The sequence below is a fragment of the Rosa chinensis genome, chromosome 5, assembly GCF_002994745.2.
Source record: "Rosa chinensis cultivar Old Blush chromosome 5, RchiOBHm-V2, whole genome shotgun sequence".
In the NCBI taxonomy this organism is placed as follows: Eukaryota; Viridiplantae; Streptophyta; class Magnoliopsida; order Rosales; family Rosaceae; genus Rosa; species Rosa chinensis.
The window spans coordinates 34,216,218-34,235,151 of record NC_037092.1 but is presented as its reverse complement, the minus strand read 5'-3'; the positions used below and the strand labels follow the sequence as shown (position 1 = coordinate 34,235,151).

General features: G+C 38.0%; 1 long non-coding RNA gene across 4 annotated transcripts; it reads left to right on the top strand.

Annotated features, from left to right (window-relative positions):
- Positions 1-591: 591 nt before the first annotated feature.
- LOC112167234 lies at positions 592-15,599 on the top strand. 4 transcript variants are annotated; one of them, XR_005799172.1, is made up of 11 exons: positions 592-930; positions 1,046-1,125; positions 2,242-2,337; positions 3,495-3,663; positions 4,171-4,272; positions 4,935-5,187; positions 5,261-5,359; positions 12,676-12,778; positions 12,893-12,947; positions 14,080-14,150; positions 15,193-15,599. It is a non-coding gene; the product is annotated as an uncharacterized LOC112167234 (long non-coding RNA). The 4 variants fall into 4 exon arrangements; XR_005799171.1 differs by lacking the exon at positions 12,893-12,947 and having other exon boundaries at positions 12,676-12,774; positions 15,193-15,598; XR_005799173.1 differs by lacking the exon at positions 12,893-12,947 and having other exon boundaries at positions 15,193-15,598.
- Positions 15,600-18,934: the final 3,335 nt, after the last annotated feature.

Below are 18,934 nucleotides of genomic sequence, written 5' to 3'. Positions count from 1 at the left end.
TAATGAGATTAGTTCATACCACAACTAATGGCCAAAAGAGAGTAGTTTGTGATGTTCTCATGTAGCAGGAAGTTGAATAACCTTGGCACTTAATTTTGTCAGTTTCCGGTTATAGAGGAAGAGAGCATAATAAGAGACATAATTTGCACATCTTCATGAAATATAACATCTCGACTAGTAAAATTTTTTGTCGTAGATAAGTTAAAGAGTTTGAAGGCTTTTTGTCCCACTGGGTAACCAATGAAAATGGAAGGAATTGCTCGGGTGTCAAATTTATGAGAGGGGTGCACATTAGTGGCATAAGCTAAGCAACCAAAAACCCGAAGGTGAGAAAAAGAAGGTGGTTTTGAGTAAACAAGCTCAAAAGGAGTTTTGGAAGAAAGGATGCGTGAGGGCACTACTAGAAAAAACACATACAAGGACATCCAACAAGAACACATAATTTATGTAGTGTCCTTGAAGGTTTTTAAGGACACACAACGTGAAATTGAAATTTTTTTTAGTGGGTGGACAGTTTTTAAGGACACCTGAAACCATTTATATTGTGTCCTAATATATATTGGGCTCCAAAACTTAAATCTAATTGAAATAAAGAAACGCGGCACCACGTATAGTACTTCGCGTTTTCAGCTCCCTCCCCAAAATTTCACTTCCCTCTCCAAATTTCACTTCCCCCCTTCCGCATTTTCAACTTCCCTCTTCAATTGAAACCCTACCCAATTAGAGAAAAGATGTTCCATTCACTATATTTCCAGTGTTTAGTTGTAATAGAAAAAAAAAAAAAAAGAATCTAGAGTTGAAAACAGATTCGATCTGTTTCGACTCGGTGGAGGAGGCGGCTACTATTTGAGTGGGTTAAACTCGGAGTGAGGTTACTTGGTGTGAGAGATACTCTGGGTTGACGGATTCTGGGAAGAATTTCAGTACAAGGTGAGGTTACACCATCGAAATTGGGGCTTAATCGATCCCAATTTTGTTTTGTTTTGTTTTTTCTTTCTGTTTTTCTATTGTTGGGTTGAATGTTCCGTTACTCGGTGACTTCCAGCTGTTGTAAGCAGTGGTGTTGGTGATTTTATGTCGTCGTCGTATGTGGGTTGTGCGTAAAATCCCTTGCTTGGTGTTGAGGTATGAGTCCAACTGTTTCAGTTCAATTCAACTCTCTTTATTATTAATTGTGAGAATGCGTTCTATTTGCCAGTTGTTGGGAATCTGAGAGTCCCAAAGGATAGTGTCGGATTTTTAGGCACTAAGTGGGTTCTGAATATATCTGCATTTTGTTTACGAGCAATTGAAAACAATATCATGAAAGTAGTACTGCTAAGTGATGTTTTTGCTGTTTGTCTTATAAGCTTGAACTTTTTTACTTTCTCTAGTAGGTTCTTGATAATATTACTATAATCATGATTATACTTGAAGAAAAAGGGTGTTGCAATATGTTCATTTGAATTTGTGGTTTCAGGCATGATTTTGTGATTTCAATTAGTAAAACATTGATGCTTTGTCGTCAAAAGATTATTGTGGTTCCTTAGTTCCTGACAAGTTAGCAAGGTCTGTAGTTAATTTTATGTAGACATTATCTCCTTCATGTCATGTATAGATCATGAAGTGGATAATTAGCTGGCATTATGTTCTAAAAGAAAATGGACCTTCTGCACCTTCTGCATATAATATCTCATATTGATTTAGGTTTTACCAAGTCTTCAGCTTGAATCATACAAGAATGCTTTAAGTTGGTGGTAATAGTAATAGGTGTTGAAAAGAGTATCAATAGATGTTGGTGATTCTATCTATGGTCAATGTACTACTTTGCTTCTGTGTATTCAATTGATAATGTTGAGTTTCTTGATTTGGAACTAAAACGATGTATGACTTTTGTGATTATTAAAATTTCTGACCAGGTAGTGGTTGTGATTTGAATCTTATGTTTTTAGTGTTCGATACTCATAATAGGCATAATACTTTAGGATTCAGTTTGCTAGCGATGTGAAAACTTGGGCAAAGTGAAAACTAGGAGTGAGAGAGTTTGCTTTGCTAGTTGTCTGTTTGAGTTACTTTTGATTGATTTCATCATAAATTAAAGAACAGGACCGTAGACAGTTGTTTAGTAGTTGTTATTTGATTGCTAGTTGTTTATCTTTTTAGTGGTTGATACTCATGATCCTAATCAGTCGTTTGTTGTTGGTATCGGACTGGGTCTTCAAAAAATAGAACACCCATTTAACAATACTAGTAATTGTGCAGATCTACCAGTAATATTACCAGGATGAGTTTTGAATTTTGATTCCGTCAAGAGGAATGATGTCACTGGGCACACCCTTCTACCGTGACTACTGGAGGGTAAGTAAATAGCCTTATATGGAGACTATAGATCTAGTCTCTAAACAAACAGGTTCATAGTATGATATGGATATTATCTACAATGATGAATTTCATATTTTCTTAGATAATCTTAATAAACTTTCTAGTTCTAGCACAACAATGGCTTTGGATGTATAAGTATTGCCACATTCTTGAAGGATAAGTAACTGATTGGATTTGGAAGACTGTCAACTAATAAAAGTATAAACTTTACCTGTTTGTACTTTTGATACGACTCAAAGGAGGATTTACAGTTGTTTATCCTCACAAGGAGATAAGCTGATAGTTATTGAAATTTGTAATTTCATTAGGAAAATTTGGGTTTGTTGATTGATGTGTTTAGAGTGGTAGGGACCTTTCTTGGAGTTCTTCTCTTTCAGTTTGCGACTTGTCCTTTGTATGGGTTATTTGGCTGGAAAGAAATAATACTATATTTAATCACATGCTAGCTAATTTGGATCTTCTTTCACACATGATTGTATTATGTACAACAAAGCAACAGGTATCATATGGTTATGGCGGGATTAGTAACATAGAAGTTTTAAGAAATAGAATAAATGGAGAAAACAGAGTGTGTTAATAGCTGCTGTAGTTTGAGAAAACCTGGAGAAGTAGAGAAGAAAGGGAGGAGAAGAGAGACAAAATGATAATACCAAGGCAATAAGTCTTCAGTAAAACTCAAAATTTCTTTCGTTCTCTATCTTGACATTACATAGTTCAGATCAAATAGGAACTACATGGTGAAAAGAACTTCCATTTGGTTCTGCAACTAGCTCAGATCAAGTTACAGATGAGGAATATGCATCAAGTTCTCCTCTTTCCTATCAACTGCTTGCATGAAGTAGAATATTGTGGAAGTGCTTCTCTGATTGCTTATAGTTACTTTCACCTTATCAATTTTAGTTGTACTCCCTATAGTAATCTTTGCACTGATTTCTGTTACTCCAATTTTAGTGAATTGCTTATGCCTAATTAACCATGTGAGTTTTCAGTTTCTGACTATTCATAACTAATTAAAAAGGTCTTGACCACAGTACGTGCATGCTACTCTACTCTGCTATCCACATCCTTGTTTTTCTCGTTATGAAACAATATTGCACTCCCACTCTTCTTACTCATCTCCTTCTGATGCACAGAGAATCCATGGAAGAGGGGCTACTAGCTCTACCAGGGTCAAAGTCCAATATCAATGGAGCTTCAGGTGTTGTGGTTCTTACTGAGCTCTCCATGATGCAGTGCCATTAAGATGTTTAATGCTCAAAATGAAGAAGGAATAGTAAAGCAATTCATCGGGAAGTGGTTAAGGTACATTTCTACCTTTTAGTTTTCCTTTGATCTGATGGTAAAAAATTATTGCGAAGAAATAAATTATTGAAACTCTAAGCTGTTCAATTCTAAATATGGTTAGTAATACTATCTCAATGGTTAGTAATAAGGTCAATGAGCTCAGTTTTGTGTACTGCTGGTTTTGATTAGATGCGAATGCTTACTAGGTTGCTTTTTAGTCTAGTTCTTTTTTTTTAGTGTAATACCCATGTTGTAATAAATATATCTATTGACATTTCAGTGCTTTGACTGTGAGACAAATTGTAGTTGTCAAATCTGATTAGAAGCTTGACTTCAGCTGCCAAATGATTGGCATATGGCAATGAGATCATGCATTTCTTACCTTGCAGACTGATATAAATTAGTGCTTTTAGATTAGCTTTGCAGAATGATATTAGTGTTTTTGTTAGTAGGTTCAGAGTTGAATATATTTGTTAAATCTTTGTTTTTGAGATTGTCTTTCTGACTGTATTATATGATTGCAAGGTGATGGGAGGTTCCAGTTCAATCTTCTTGCAAGGGAAGGAGAGGGCTGGAAATTCTGAGACATGTCTAAAGCTAGGAAGTGACATTATTTTGACTGAAAAGGTTAGCAAGTTCTATCTCATATAAACATTGTTTTCTGAATTGAAGGCTTGAATTAGAAAGTTCTGTACTCAATTTGTAGGTCGGTTTGGATTTGAAGTGATTTTAGGGTTTGCAATTGAGTAATTGGTGAGCAACGATTTGAGTTTGAGAATTTGACTTCATGAACTCTCGTTTTTCTGAATTCAATTTTACTTGAAATTATAGAAACTGCAATCTGCTTCAGAAAAATTAGATAGGATTGGTTGAGTGGCACAGTGAATATTGTATTGATAGAGGATCTTGCTTTATTTTGGTTATATGTAGTCTGGTTTATAATGACTTCTTTTGTTTCTCTTTTCTTCCTATTGGTTTGCTAATGCAATGCTAGAACTTGTGGATGTATAAAAAGAATAAGGAGAGATTATGTAGCCTCTGCTGTAATCCACCACCTCTTTTGTGTTAATATCAGTGGATTTACTGCATAACGTGATGACTTTAGGGTTCTAGTTATTCATCTATATGCTGTGATTGTCATTCATACAATTGTTAATGTCCGCACTGCATACTAATGTCTTGTGTTCTTTTTATCTGGACTTGGGTCTATTTTGATGTTGCTATTGATATTTATCAATTGTACTTGTACCTCTTCTATCTTAATTTGTTAAATTTATTGTTTTCTTAAGGTTCAACCCTGCGGTGGTATTTGGAGTGACAACTGCTCTTTGAAAATGGGAAGAAGACACCTCTTCATACTTGCAGGATCTCTCATTGTCTCTGTTGCCATAAGTCAATCGTTGCAATTTATTTTCATTTTATTTTGAATCAATTAATGCTTGCATTTTTATTTGCTAAACTAACTGTTGTAATTTAGGTGGTATTAATCAAATTTTCTGCAGGCATTGGATACTTATTAGGAGATCCACACGAGCATTGCAGGTCTGTAGCTTTCTTTTGATTCTTTATTGCAAAAATTCATCTATTGGTAGCCAACTCATGTAACGAAATGCAGACTGAGGTGGGTGAATTATCTGAGGCCAGACCTTAAGAAGGGGTAGATAACTCATGAAGAGAGCATAATTCTAGAGCTGCATGCTAGGTGGGGGAACAGGTAAATATTTTTCTTCACTTCTTCTTCTTAGTGTGTACTAGTGTATTCATTAAAGCCTTATGGATCTTCCTCTATTTGTTATTTCAATTTTAATTAGATTACTTATATGCCTCATGCTTGAATGATGTTATAAAAAAATTGGCAATGATAGAAAGTTGCTTGTTTCTTTTTCTTTTCTACAGGAACTCACCTAGCTTGCATGAATTTTGTTTTTTGGGGAATTGCAGGTGATGTAAATAACTAGTGTGTTAGTGTAGTTTATCTCAAATACTAAATATTTACTCATGGTTGATATCCAATCAAAAGATTAGTATTCATTAGTTAAAGAGTCCTTGTATGTATTTAAGGACACGGTTTCAGTGTCCTTAAATCATGTTTTTCTAGTAGTGGGGCAACCGATTGATTATATGGACGGCTGTGAGAACACACTCCCCCCAAAATTGTGGAGGAAGATGAGCCTGAAATTTGAAGGCACGAGCCACCTAGATAATATGGCGATGCTTGCGCTCCACAACCCCATTTTGTTGAGGCGTGTAAACACAAGAATGTTGGAAGCCAACGCCATTATCATGAAAGAAAGAGCGAAGTGAAATAAATTCACTACCATTGTCACTTCAGAAAGTTTTAATGCGAGAGTCAAATTAAGTGAGAATGTGAGCAAAAAAAAGCTTCAAAAGTGGTTGTGTTTCATCTTTGTGCCTCATTAAGAAAACCCAAGTAAATCGGGTGAAATCATCCACAATAGTAAGAAAATAAAAGGCACCAGAAAGAGAAGGATGTCGATAACAACCCCAAATATCACAATGAATCATTTCAAATGGTCTTGTAGAAGAAATAGAACTAGAACTAAATGGTAATCGACTCTGTTTAGCCAAGGGACATACATGGTAATTATTAATTGGTAGAATGGAAAAATGCAGAAAATGCTTTGCTATGTGACTTAAACATGGAGAAGAAACATGACCCAAGCGATTATGCCAAAGATTGGTAGAGGAAATGGCAAGGTTACAAGATTATCTGGAAGGGCTGGTACTGGAAGGTTTGGTTTGCGCCGTCGCTAGTGCCACCAAATAGTATAGCCCATCACATTCTTTACCCAAACCAATCGTCTTCTTCGTAGCCAGATACTGCAAAACACACCAATAAGGATAGAATGTCACTGGACAATTCAGACCTCTTGTCAAACGGCTAACCGACATTAAATCAACTTTAAACTTTGGCACAAACAGTACATCATGTAGATAATATGCGTACTCAGAGGCAAAGAACCTGTGGCTTCAATATGCACTTTTTCTCCTCTAGGGAGCAAAACAGGCTGTAAGGCGTATTTTTATTCAACAATTTAGAGCACGAAGTAATATGATCTGTCGCCCTGCTATCAATAATCCAATTGCGGGAAGCAACTCTAGACAAACCTGGCTGCATTACTGCATTTTCTTTGGAACTCGAGTCAGTATTTGGATTGGGCTTTTAGGCTTGTTGGAGAGTAGCTAAAAACTGCTTGAATTGGGCCTCAGATAAAGTAATTGCTGATCCATTCTCCTCTTCTACGATGCCTGTCGCACTAACCTGGTTAGCAGAAGGAGAGGGCGCAACTGGTGAAGCAGTGTGCTTCTTAGGGAAATTTCTTGATCCTTGCTTTGCTTTGGGTTGACTAGGAGGAAAACCAATCAAGTGAAAGCATGTTTGGACCCTGTGAGGGCTCTTTTGTGTTTTGGTTTTCCAGCAGCAATAGCCTCTTGATAGAGCGAAGACCAGGCCCAAAATCGATCGAAGGCTTGACCCAGGAACGATTTTGTTGTGACTAGCTGGATGGTCATAGCAACGACTGGAACGATAACAGCATCGATTGAAGTTATTTTCACGAGAACAACAGAGCTTATAGGTGGATATGATGTGGGAGCTAGATGCCTGGGAGTTTAGCAGAGAGAGAGTTCCAGCAATGGCATGAATTCTGGGTTTTGGGTTAAGGTTGATTGGGAGTAATCGATGGCTAGAGGTTCAGAGATAGAGCTTGATCTCTTGCTTGATGTTTCTGGGTTGTTGTCGTCTCTTTTCCTACGGCAATGAACTCGCCTTTTATAGCGGTGATAGATGAGAAGGGTTTGTGCCAAGAACCAGAGGCTTTGAAAGGGTATTCTCAGTTTTGGTGGGATCATCCTAAAACTTTCAGCGTTTGTTTTCCCCATGAAGCCAGAAGAGTGAGAGCTTGCTTTGGCTATGTGGGTAAAGACCAGTGGCACAGGTATAGGACGGTGATGGGGATCCCAGATTTCGTGCTGCTGTGATCTTTAAGAGATCATAATCCCCTAATTTGTGCTATTGTTAACTGTGATCACAGAAATCTAAGAATTATTGGAAATTGAGGCAGGATTTCGGAGGAAGAGAGCTGGGAAGCTTTTGCATAGACTTGGAGTTCTTACCAGAAAAGGGTGGAGTAGTAATCCCAGCAACAACTTGATGGAACAGCGTTCCTGATTTGGGGAAGACGACTCCAACGAATTTTTGGGCTTCAGATTCTGGTGTAATGGACTTTGGGTAGGGGAGTGACTCTAGTGGGCTCTAAGTCTTTTTTGGGCTTGCTTTCATCTCTCTACTAGCCCATGTTAAGATTTTGGTCCATCAAGCATGAATTTTGGTTCCCAAGTCCAAAATTATCGATGGGTCTTATCGTAACAATGGGCCTCACAGGATCCGTTACCATCCACACCACATCCCACCGTATAAGCCCCAAACGTAGCTTGGCCCTACGTGTATTGCGTGGTAATTAAGCGTGTCGGCTGCTTTGAAGAGGCACGTTCTTTGTTTGAGAATTTGGGCTTGTTGTATCTATTGCTAACTAGAAGGTTTCCTTTTGGCATGAAATGGGCTTGCTTGAAGACCCAACTAGGTTACGAGGTTGATGACTCACCTTCTTCACATGTCAATTATTAAATTTGAACTCGTGGAAATTTGGGTGTCAACATTAGCCCCCTTGATTATGTAGGTCGTGTGACCCTGTCTCGGGCTACATAATCAAAAATCCGGAGACTTATTGCGTGATTATATATAACATTTTTGTTTTTTTTTTTTGCATTAGCTTGCGTATCTTACTGATACGAGCTATGGCTTATCAAGCTTCTCACGTGACAACAGATTCTCATCATCATCGAACTCCTAGTTAGAAGAGAGAAGTCCTACTTTTCAGTTACTTTCCTTCTAGGAAAACGGCATTGGCGTGTATAGTATTTTTTTTTTTTTCTCTTCTTTTTCTTCCATATTTTGATTTGCACAAGACACCTTTCTTCTCAAGAGTCAGACCCTCAATCTAAGGAAAGAAGGCTCATCTCCTTTCAAATTTCTTTGGCTTGAGAGGCTCCATTCCCATTCCCTTACTCTCTCACAGAACAGATCGATCGAGTGCGTCGGGCCCATTGCAGAGCCGATTTGCGATTTCTTATGCGCTTGGTAAGCTTGGCCAACTGTATCCTCTTTTGCTTGGTGCAATAATCTCCGTCCTCTATTATCTGTGTCCTTTACTTCTCTCTTTCTTTTTCTTGATTCGGTATTTGCCCATATTGTAGCCTCCGTGATTAATCCGTTGCATATCGCGTGCTTTGTTCTGGCGTTATCAATTCTACCGCTGTAATTGCTTGTCGCCTTAGACATACTGGTTTGTTGCTGTGACTGACCTGCTGGAGCTATGATCAATTTTACTACGGCATTGATTTGCTACCATGTATTTTGGAAGGTACCCATCCTGTAGATATTTCCTCTCATTCGTAATGCATCCCGATTTTTTTTTTTTTTTTTTACTGTCATGACAGCGATGGGATTAATACAACAGGGTATTATTGGCTATGTAAACTGTGTCTTCTCAGCTCGGGCTCAATGGCCTTAATTTTTTTTTTTTTTTTTTTGCTTATTTTTTTGCTTGATGCGTGATAATGGATTGATTCGGCATGAGTGGCTTGGACTATTTCTTCTCTGTGTTATGAGTGGAATTTTCTTTTTATTGTTGTAATTGCAATTAAACATGATGGAGCTTGTTGTTAGTCTATTTGGTTCATCGTGTGAGTTGCTTCTATTAGCTTGGCTAGGCTATGTGGATTCAATAGTTTCAATTTTAGCTTAGTCCCCTGCTTAGCGTGTGATTATGGATTGGTTGAGCGTGAGGTAGCTTGGATTCTTTTTTTTTTTGGCATTATGCGTGGGGTTTTTACCGCTGTGATTGCAATGGAACATGATGTAGCTTGGTATCATATAGTTTAGTTCATCATGTAAATTGCACCTGTTAGCTTGGATTGACCATGTTGGTTTTAAGGTTTTAATTTTGCTCAGTTTCTTGCTTGCCATGTAATAGTTAACTGGTTCAACTTGATTGCTTGTGAATAGAGTGTTGTGATTCAATGGCTTGGCCTCCCTTTTTTTTTTTTCTTTGCATTGGCGTGATGATATGCTTTTGAATTGGAGCCCTAAGCCTTTTATTAGCTTGCTGCCATGTGTTGAAAATACTTTCATGCATGTTCATCAAATTGATGTGCTTTTGGCAGAGTAGTTAAATGAGTAATGACATGGAGATTCGATAGTGAAATAGGTTAATGTGCTGAAATTAATAAGGCATGTGTCGTGTGCGTATTAGTTTAATGCATATAGGCATCAGGTGGCTGTGGTATGCATAATTATGTTTGCTAAATAACAAATGAGTATTTCAAAGGAATGAGATGCTTAGTGATTTGAAATCAATGCTTGGTTACTATAGCTGAAGAGTCAAAGTGTTGCGCTTATTTCCTAAGTCATGGAACGAAGTAAGGGAATAATGTGATCAAATAATTAACAGAAGTAAAACTAAATGAATTGTAACATATAAGTCTGTGTCAGTTATGTGTATCATATAATGCAGGAAGCATGACTTTTGTGTTAAGAATGGTGATAAAATGCATGCAACATTGTGTGAGAAATGAAATAAGAGTGATGAAAAGAATAGAAGGAAACGTATGTCTTGATAATTGAAAGATGAGGAGATGATTTGCTGCTGGGAATAGCAGCAGGAGTAATACTCGTGAGAAAGAAAGAGAAATGAAGTGTGTTTTAAAAAGCCATGATTATTCAATAGCGTGAATGAATAAATTCGTGAGTAAGATGAGTTATAATGAAACAAGTTCTCAGGTAAAATAATGCATGTGTGACAAAATAGAGGTCAAAGAAAGCAAGGTTGGATTGAGACAAACCTTTTTCCATGATTTCGGTTATTTGCTTGGAGTATTTTTTTTTTGTGTGTTTTGCTTGATTAGAGTTATTTACGCATGTAGTAGCTTTGCTTGGGCATGTGCCTTGGTAGCTTGAGCTTGTGGCTACCTTAAGTATTTTGAGTGATCAATTGAGAGCGATTTGATATTGAAAAGAATGGGCATAATCGCTTGGCATGGTTCTCATTTGTTCTGTGAGAGATGCACGACCTTAGGGAGGAGCTTGGCTTGGCTTTGCATGTATGTTTGATGCTTGTATGCATAGTATCATGCTTGCTTGGATTTATTTTTTTTAATTTTTTTTTGCCTAGCATGAACTTGTTTAAGGGTTTGGCGTATTCCTCTTGGTTGTGGATCTGCTTGGCTTGAGCATGAGCTTAGCATGAGCATGAGTTTGGCATGAGCATGAGCTTGGTATGAGCATTGACACGAGCATGTGCTTGGCATGAGCATTGACATGAGCATTGACGTGAGCATGTGCTTGGCATGAGCCTGTGATGAGCATGAGCTTGGCATTGTGTAAATGTAACTTTAATAATTCAAACATGATAGGAACTTTGACTCTCTTTTTTTAAGTCCTAATACCATGAATGAGCAGAGAAGTGGTCTTTTATAGCTTGGTAGTGCTTTGCAAGGATTACTTAGCATGTAGTGGTAATGATGAATCATACAGCAGTGATTGTGCTCAAGAATCATCTTTCACCAAGCCCCCAGTATACCTTACTCCCAGCAAAACCAATATTTTGCATGTAGCACGGCAGTGACACAATACCATAGATATGCATAAGAGCTGTCATGTTTGCTCTCTAGGTTGTGATTTTTGATTGAGCTATGTAACAGAGATTCAAGCTTAGGTCTTTATTTGATATAGCCAGCACATTCCGGCTATACTCTCATGTCCATTGATTACTCGTCGACTAATTGATGGCTTAGCATGGTTTGGACTTGTTGAACTAGGATCTAGTAGGAATTACAGCTACTATATGAACTTCTGCTGGAATTGCTTTAGTACAAGTTTTAATAACTTGTGTGTATGCTTGGTTGATTATGATGGTGAGTTGTTTTGGCTTAGAGGACATAAAGACAACGTGTACTGAAAAATGGTTAGAAGTGTTTGTTTTCTTCAAAAATGAAGGGGAAGGACACTAGATGTTTGATTTTAATAATGGATAGAATTTAGTAAAGGAGGTGGATTGGAATACTGAAGGGAAGATGATGCAGTGTTTGGTTTTGATAATAGATATACTTGATTGTCTGAAATCAATAGCATATGGAAGCTTGAATCTTGAATTTGATTGAATACTTTGCTTGCTCAATTTCCCTGAATTTGATTGACTTTCTTCTATAGTTAAATTGGATTAGCATGCTAAAGCTTCAGTTTCTGACGTATGTATTTGAACGTTGGCTTTATTCCCAGCAGTAAAATGGGTCTGCTACTTGTTGATGGCAGAGCTTGTGGCTTGATATTTTAGAGGATTTATTACACATGAAAATGCTTCATGGAATTTATAGCATCTTATCGAGCATGTTGCAATGCCTAGAATCATTGAATGCTTTGTTATTAACGGCAACATAATGGATCTCCTCTCTCTTTTGTTTTTGCATGTTGTTAAGGCAACGAAATAGCTTGGAATATTTGAATCGCTTGGATATGATGCCTTGTTTTTCTGAGCTCATTTTAGCATGGTGGTGAGTGGTGACTTGCATGGTTTAGCAACAACTTGATCATGAATAGGGAATGTATGTAGTCTTGGCTTGGTTCCGGCAGTGAATTTTTTTTTTTACTTTTCTCTTTGTTAAAGCACTTAAGCAGTTTGGAGTGCTTAAATTTCTTTAGGTTTTGCTTGAGTTGCTTGATGTTTGGTTCAGATTTCTTTGGCATGATGGTTTAGACTTGCTTGATTAGTTTTTTCGTTGTGGAATAAGTCCTCATTGCTTGGCTTGGGTTTATTTTGATTGAGCTTGTGATAACTATGCTTGAAAATGTAATAGGCATGAGTTTTCATAAAGGAATTTATTTGATTTGAATCCTTCTATACAAATGAGATCAAATCAATCCCAATTTTTTTTTTTTTTTTTGGCTTTCAGATGGGATCAGCTTGATGCATGAATATGAGGATCAAAAGTTTGGGGTGGATGAGCAAAAGCTTGGAATTAGCATGAAATTGGCATGAATTTGAGTTAAGAGTAGGTATGAGCCTGATATTGAAATCATAGAATGTGACGATTCCTGAATTTATATATGCATGTATTGTCTTTGATTGTTTTTTTTTTTGAATATCTTGATTGCATTTGTAAACTTCAGCTTCGCTTGGCCAATGAGGACCTTGATCACTGTGGTATAGAAGTGAGGCTTGAAGGTATTTTGGAGTAATGAGGCCTGCATTTACTGTGACTTCTTCAAATATTCTTTTTCCTATCAGAATTTTCTCTTTTTGGATGAGATTGCCATGCCTTGATCTGAATATGGAGCATTTGCTGATAGCAGCTTCACTTTGGCAATGAAAGAGATAGAAAACATCATGTAACAACCTTAATCACAGCAGTAACTATAGTAACCATGAGCAAGGTCTTAATTACTCAGCCCCCAAGTGTCTTTGCATAAGATTTGAGATGCTATTTTGAAATATGGAGGCTTAGGAATAAGTTCAAATTGGTTTAGGTTCTTCAAAAATGAGAAGGGTAGTTGTAGCACTCAATTGGTGGTTAGAAAAAGCATGCTGTGATATGGGCAATACAGTCTTGAAATTTGATAGCTGTTGCTTTCCATGTTGCTTGGCTTCATTGCTTATTATATACATGATTATTCCACTATAACTCTATAAGCTGGTTTCATATTTGGTAGAGACATGGCTTGAGAGAGGGATTCTCCTAAAAGAGCATGTGTAGATTGACTAGCTCTTACTACATGGTTTTAGGCTTAATGGAAAATCTTGGTGTTATGTATAGTACTGAATTACTAGCAGTAGCTAAGGGAATGTTAACAGCAGCTCAAATTTTGGCTATGAAACCTACTAGTTTGAAAGAATGCACGGTGGTGCAATAACATGGCTAGGAGATCAGGTGTTAGAGTAGGTTTACTAAGATTTGTGTGTTTGACTATAGTTTTGGGTTTAAAGAAAGTTCACAGCAGCTCATATTTCTGTAAGCTAGCTTGATATTTGGCATAGGCATGACTTGAGACAGTATTTCTTAGGAAAGAGCATGAATAGATCGATGACTCAGGAGTTTGATTAGCTCTTGGTAACTCTTTTTTTTTTGTCTATCGATGACCCCTTTCTTTGCTTGGCTTTGGCATGATTGAATATTCTTTGTATACCCTTATGATTCTTTTGAAGTTTGATCCAATCTTCGGCATGGATCTTAACTAACTTGGCTTGGCTTCACTTTGAAGAAGTACCTTCAATTTCACATCTCGATCACAATGTTTTTATAGCAACTAAGTTGTTGATTGAATGATCATGACACACTTCTTTTGGTTTTCTTTTATAGGAGCATCAATAATTGAAAACTGGAAAACAAAGCTCCATTCCGCCAGTAAATTCCAGCAGCTCAGCCCCCAGGTAAGAATGTACAGTGCAGATGCTAGCTTTCTTCGATTCGTATTAATCCCGCCAAAAGAATCTTGCTTGCTTTGTCATTATCAAGTCATTCGAATTGGCATGAGAATGATATGATTGTTTGCTTGGAGAATTTGAGAATCTTCAGCCTTGGATATGTGATTTGGTAATGAGGGCTCTTTTAAATATTCTAAAGCATGACTACTGATTTAAATGGAACACAACCATCTTTAACAATGGCACGAGGCTTTGCTTGTTAGCTTGCTCGAAAAGGATACTTCTAATTATGAGCTTGTAGTTGATTTAGGAAAATAGTGACGATAAAGATGAAACTTAGTTCTAACTCATTGGTGAAGTAATGCCTAGTTAAGGGTATGGCTTTAGAAAGTGAATTTGTATGGAATGAGGACCTAGTTTAGGACGATATATTTTCCTTGCATGTTGGTTTGTTGCTGTGCTTGTTTTGGTCTGTGCGCGATGTGTAGCCTTCTATTAACATATGCATAATAATAAAAGATTCTAATACTAAGGTTGGCAAGATCTCAGTAGTGGTTATCAGGATGTCTAGCATGTGGATCTTTGATGCTCATAGGAAGAAAAGATAAGCATGGATAGATAAAAATGGGGATAGCTACGTCAGCATGATTATTGAGGAGCTTTTATGTTAATGCTGACTACATAACAAGAGAGGGTAAATAGTTCCTAATGATGAAAATTTTGGAATTTGGTTTAGTGCACTTTGGTTTTTGTACAGAGAATATCTTTACCTAATGAAGCTAATGGTGTTGAGTGCTTGATTACAAAAAATGCATGCAACCTGCTTGTGTTGTAACAACGATGGCTTGAAGATTGATCTTAGGAGTGTGCATGTTTGCTTGAGTAACTATAGCATCTGAAGGTTTGGGGCATACTTGAATAATTATTTGTCAAATATATATATATATATATATATATATACACACACATATATATTTTAACTGCATCATGAGTGCCTTTTCCAGTTTTTTAGAATCTCCTTTGTAACTGGTTCATGGTCTTGCCTCAGATTGGATCGGTATTCCATTGAAGATGAAATGTCAACTTCATTAGTTGATACAAGTTACAGCAGCAACTATCCAGCCCAGGCATATTGACATGAATGGCGGTTTAGCATGGCATCTTAGCATGATTGGATATTCTCTCCCATTGACACCAAGAGGACTCTGCTTGTCTTTTGTGTATAGTTTAAATAGAAGTTTTGCTTCTTAATCAAAGTCACAGCTTCTGAACCTTGTGAATTTGATAGGGAGGTTGCAATTGGAAGATGGAGTTTGCATGAGTCACAGCCTAGTTCCATGAGAGGAACATGAAAAGATGTAATTTTTTTTTTTTTAACACCCAAATCTTGGCTCTTTGGAGAAAATAAACCACTCTTGTACTAATATATTTTTCTGATGTATACCAAAGGTTCATAAGAGGTAAGAGAGCAAGAAACTGAATATGGATTTTTCAAAAGTGAAGAAAACAAAAAATGTTTTCCGATTAAGCTTGACTACTTTGCTTTATGCTTGATTGTGTATTGGCAATGTTGTGACATCAAAATCATGGATGGATAGAAGCAAACTATCATCTTGTCATGGAACAGAGCATGAAATTTTTTTTTTATATTTTGCTTGCAGCATGGAGCACTGCTGTGAATTTGAGGAAGTTGTGCATAGCATGTTTTTGAAATTCATTAAGCAAAGCCCCCAAGTTTGCATGATGCTTGAATATATGCTCTTTTATTCTAGGCTTCCAATTACTTTCGCAGAGGAGGATGACTTAAGAATAAGTATGTTGAGCTGACTTAAGCCTTTAAAAAGCAAATGTGTTTGTAGTGATGAGAAGCTGTAAAAGGTAAATGATCTCTAGAATGTAAAAAAAAAGTATTGTGGGTGATAGCAAATAAAGACTGAGACTTTTCCATGTTGCAGGCAAGCTTGACAAGGGTGATCTGGTAAAGAATTGGGTTAGAATGTGTAGTGCATTGATGTTTGCAATGACTAGGAGGTGTGTGCTTGCAAAATCGTTACCGGCAATGGTTCTTGATCCCATGAACAAAGCCTGAGGGATAGATTGACATCTACTGCTGTTAGAATATTGTAGCTTGAGATATGTTGCTGTGAGGAAGAAGACACCAGCTAGACTCACAGCCTAGTCCCCAGTGAAGTCGCCAAAAATGTGAGGGCTCTTTTGTGTTTTGGTTTTCCAGCAACAATAGCCCTCTTGATAGAGCGAAGACCAGGCCCAAAATCGATCGAAGGCTTGACCCAGGAACGATTTTGTTGTGACTAGCTGGATGGTCATAGCAACGACTGGAACGATAACAGCATCGATTGAAGTTATTTTCACGAGAACAACAGAGTTTATAGGTGGATATGATGTGGGAGCTAGATGCCTGGGAGTTTAGCAGAGAGAGAGTTCCAGCAATGGCATGAATTCTGGGTTTTGGGTTAAGGTTGATTGGGAGTAATCGATGGCTAGAGGTTCAGAGATAGAGCTTGATCTCTTGCTTGATGTTTCTGGGTTGTTGTCGTCTCTTTTCCTACGGCAATGAACTCGCCTTTTATAGCGGTGATAGATGAGAAGGGTTTGTGCCAAGAACCAGAGGCTTTGAAAGGGTATTCTCAGTTTTGGTGGGATCATCCTAAAACTTTCAGCGTTTGTTTTCCCCATGAAGCCAGAAGAGTGAGAGCTTGCTTTGGCTATGTGGGTAAAGACCAGTGGCACAGGTATAGGACGGTGATGGGGATCCCAGATTTCGTGCTGCTGTGATCTTTAAGAGATCATAATCCCCTAATTTGTGCTATTGTTAACTGTGATCACAGAAATCTAAGAATTATTGGAAATTGAGGCAGGATTTCGGAGGAAGAGAGCTGGGAAGCTTTTGCATAGACTTGGAGTTCTTACCAGAAAAGGGTGGAGTAGTAATCCCAGCAACAACTTGATGGAACAGCGTTCCTGATTTGGGGAAGACGACTCCAACGAATTTTTGGGCTTCAGATTCTGGTGTAATGGACTTTGGGTAGGGGAGTGACTCTAGTGGGCTCTAAGTCTTTTTTGGGCTTGCTTTCATCTCTCTACTAGCCCATGTTAAGATTTTGGTCCATCAAGCATGAATTTTGGTTCCCAAGTCCAAAATTATCGATGGGTCTTATCGTAACAATGGGCCTCACAGGATCCGTTACCATCCACACCACATCCCACCGTATAAGCCCCAAACGTAGCTTGGCCCTACGTGTATTGCGTGGTAATTAAGCGTGTTGGCTGCTTTGAAGAGGCACGTTCTTTGTTTGAGAATTTGGGCTTGTTGTATCTCTTGCTAACTAGAAGGTTTCCTTTTGGCATGAAATGGGCTTGCTTGAAGACCCAACTAGGTTACGAGGTTGATGACTCACCTTCTTCACGTGTCAATTATTAAATTTGAACTCGTAGAAATTTGGGTGTCAACAGACCCAATGTCCTGGATCACCACAATAGGTACAGTGCAGCCTTCCCCTTCCTCGACCTGAACCAAAATGTGGGGTGAAGCCGCGTTCTGCATCCCGACCGGTCTGAAAATTCAGTCGGTCACCACGACCGCCTCTGATGCCGATCTGGTTCGGCAGGCCGCCACTTCCAACTGCCATGGCAGCGGCGCTTGAACCGGACTCCGCTGCTGCAATGAAACGTTGCTTTTCTTCTTGTGCAACGACAGCATATGCTTGTCTGACACTTGGAAGGGGATTCATCAAGAGGATTTGACCGCGGGTTGCACTATAAGTCTCATTTAATCCCATCAAGAACTGCATAAGCTTTTGTTGATCTGCCTGGGCTTCTTGTGATGCTTCTGAATAGGTTGCCAATTCATCCCATAAACTTTTCAATTTCGTGTAGTATGCTGAAACTGATTGTTGTTCCTGCCTGAGTGAAGCGATGTCTCGCTGAATTTCAAATATGCAAGGTGCATTGCCTTGTGAAAAACACTCACTTAGATCTTCCCATACCTCATGAGCTGTAGGATAGTAGATGATACTGTCAACAATTTCAGAACTGACTGTGTTAACCATCCATGAATGGTCCATGTCATTGCATCTTGACCAAGTTGCATATCCTTCTGGATCAGCTTCGGGTGATGGAGCTTTGATTGAACCATTCACAAAGCCGAGCTTGTTTTTAGAATTAAGAGCCAATGTCATAGCCCTCTTTCAACCTGTGTAGTTGTCTCCATTCAATGGTTTGGAGACTAAGACCAATCCAGGATGATCTGAATGGTGAGTGAAGAATGGATTTGAGATATCAGATGTTGAATTATTGGACTTGCTGGGATTGGGTGGTGTTGATGGGACTGTATCACCAGCCATGGTGATTGTGATTTTTGTGAATTTGTTCCTGGGAAGGCTAGAGAAGAGTCAGGATCGTGAGTCCTGCTCTGATACCATGTAAAACAACAAAGACTTATTTGCAGGAGATATTTTGCTCTATTGATCAGTATAACATATATACAAGAATACAGCTTGATTCTAGGATACAAAAAGGAAAACTATTCTAGCCCTATTAATGCCTAATAACATAGAATCAATGTGATGATTCAGAGTGAATGTGTTAAATGTTAACAGCTATACTCAAGCTAATTTTGCTCTACTTTCCAACAATTTTGGTGTCTTGTAAAGTGTGTTTTATGTGCCTCTTGATACCATTAATAAAAACTAATGGTCTGGTCATACAATCTCTGCGGGTCATTTGACCAGCCATGGAAGGATCCGATGTTGGAAGTCACTGATTCCCAG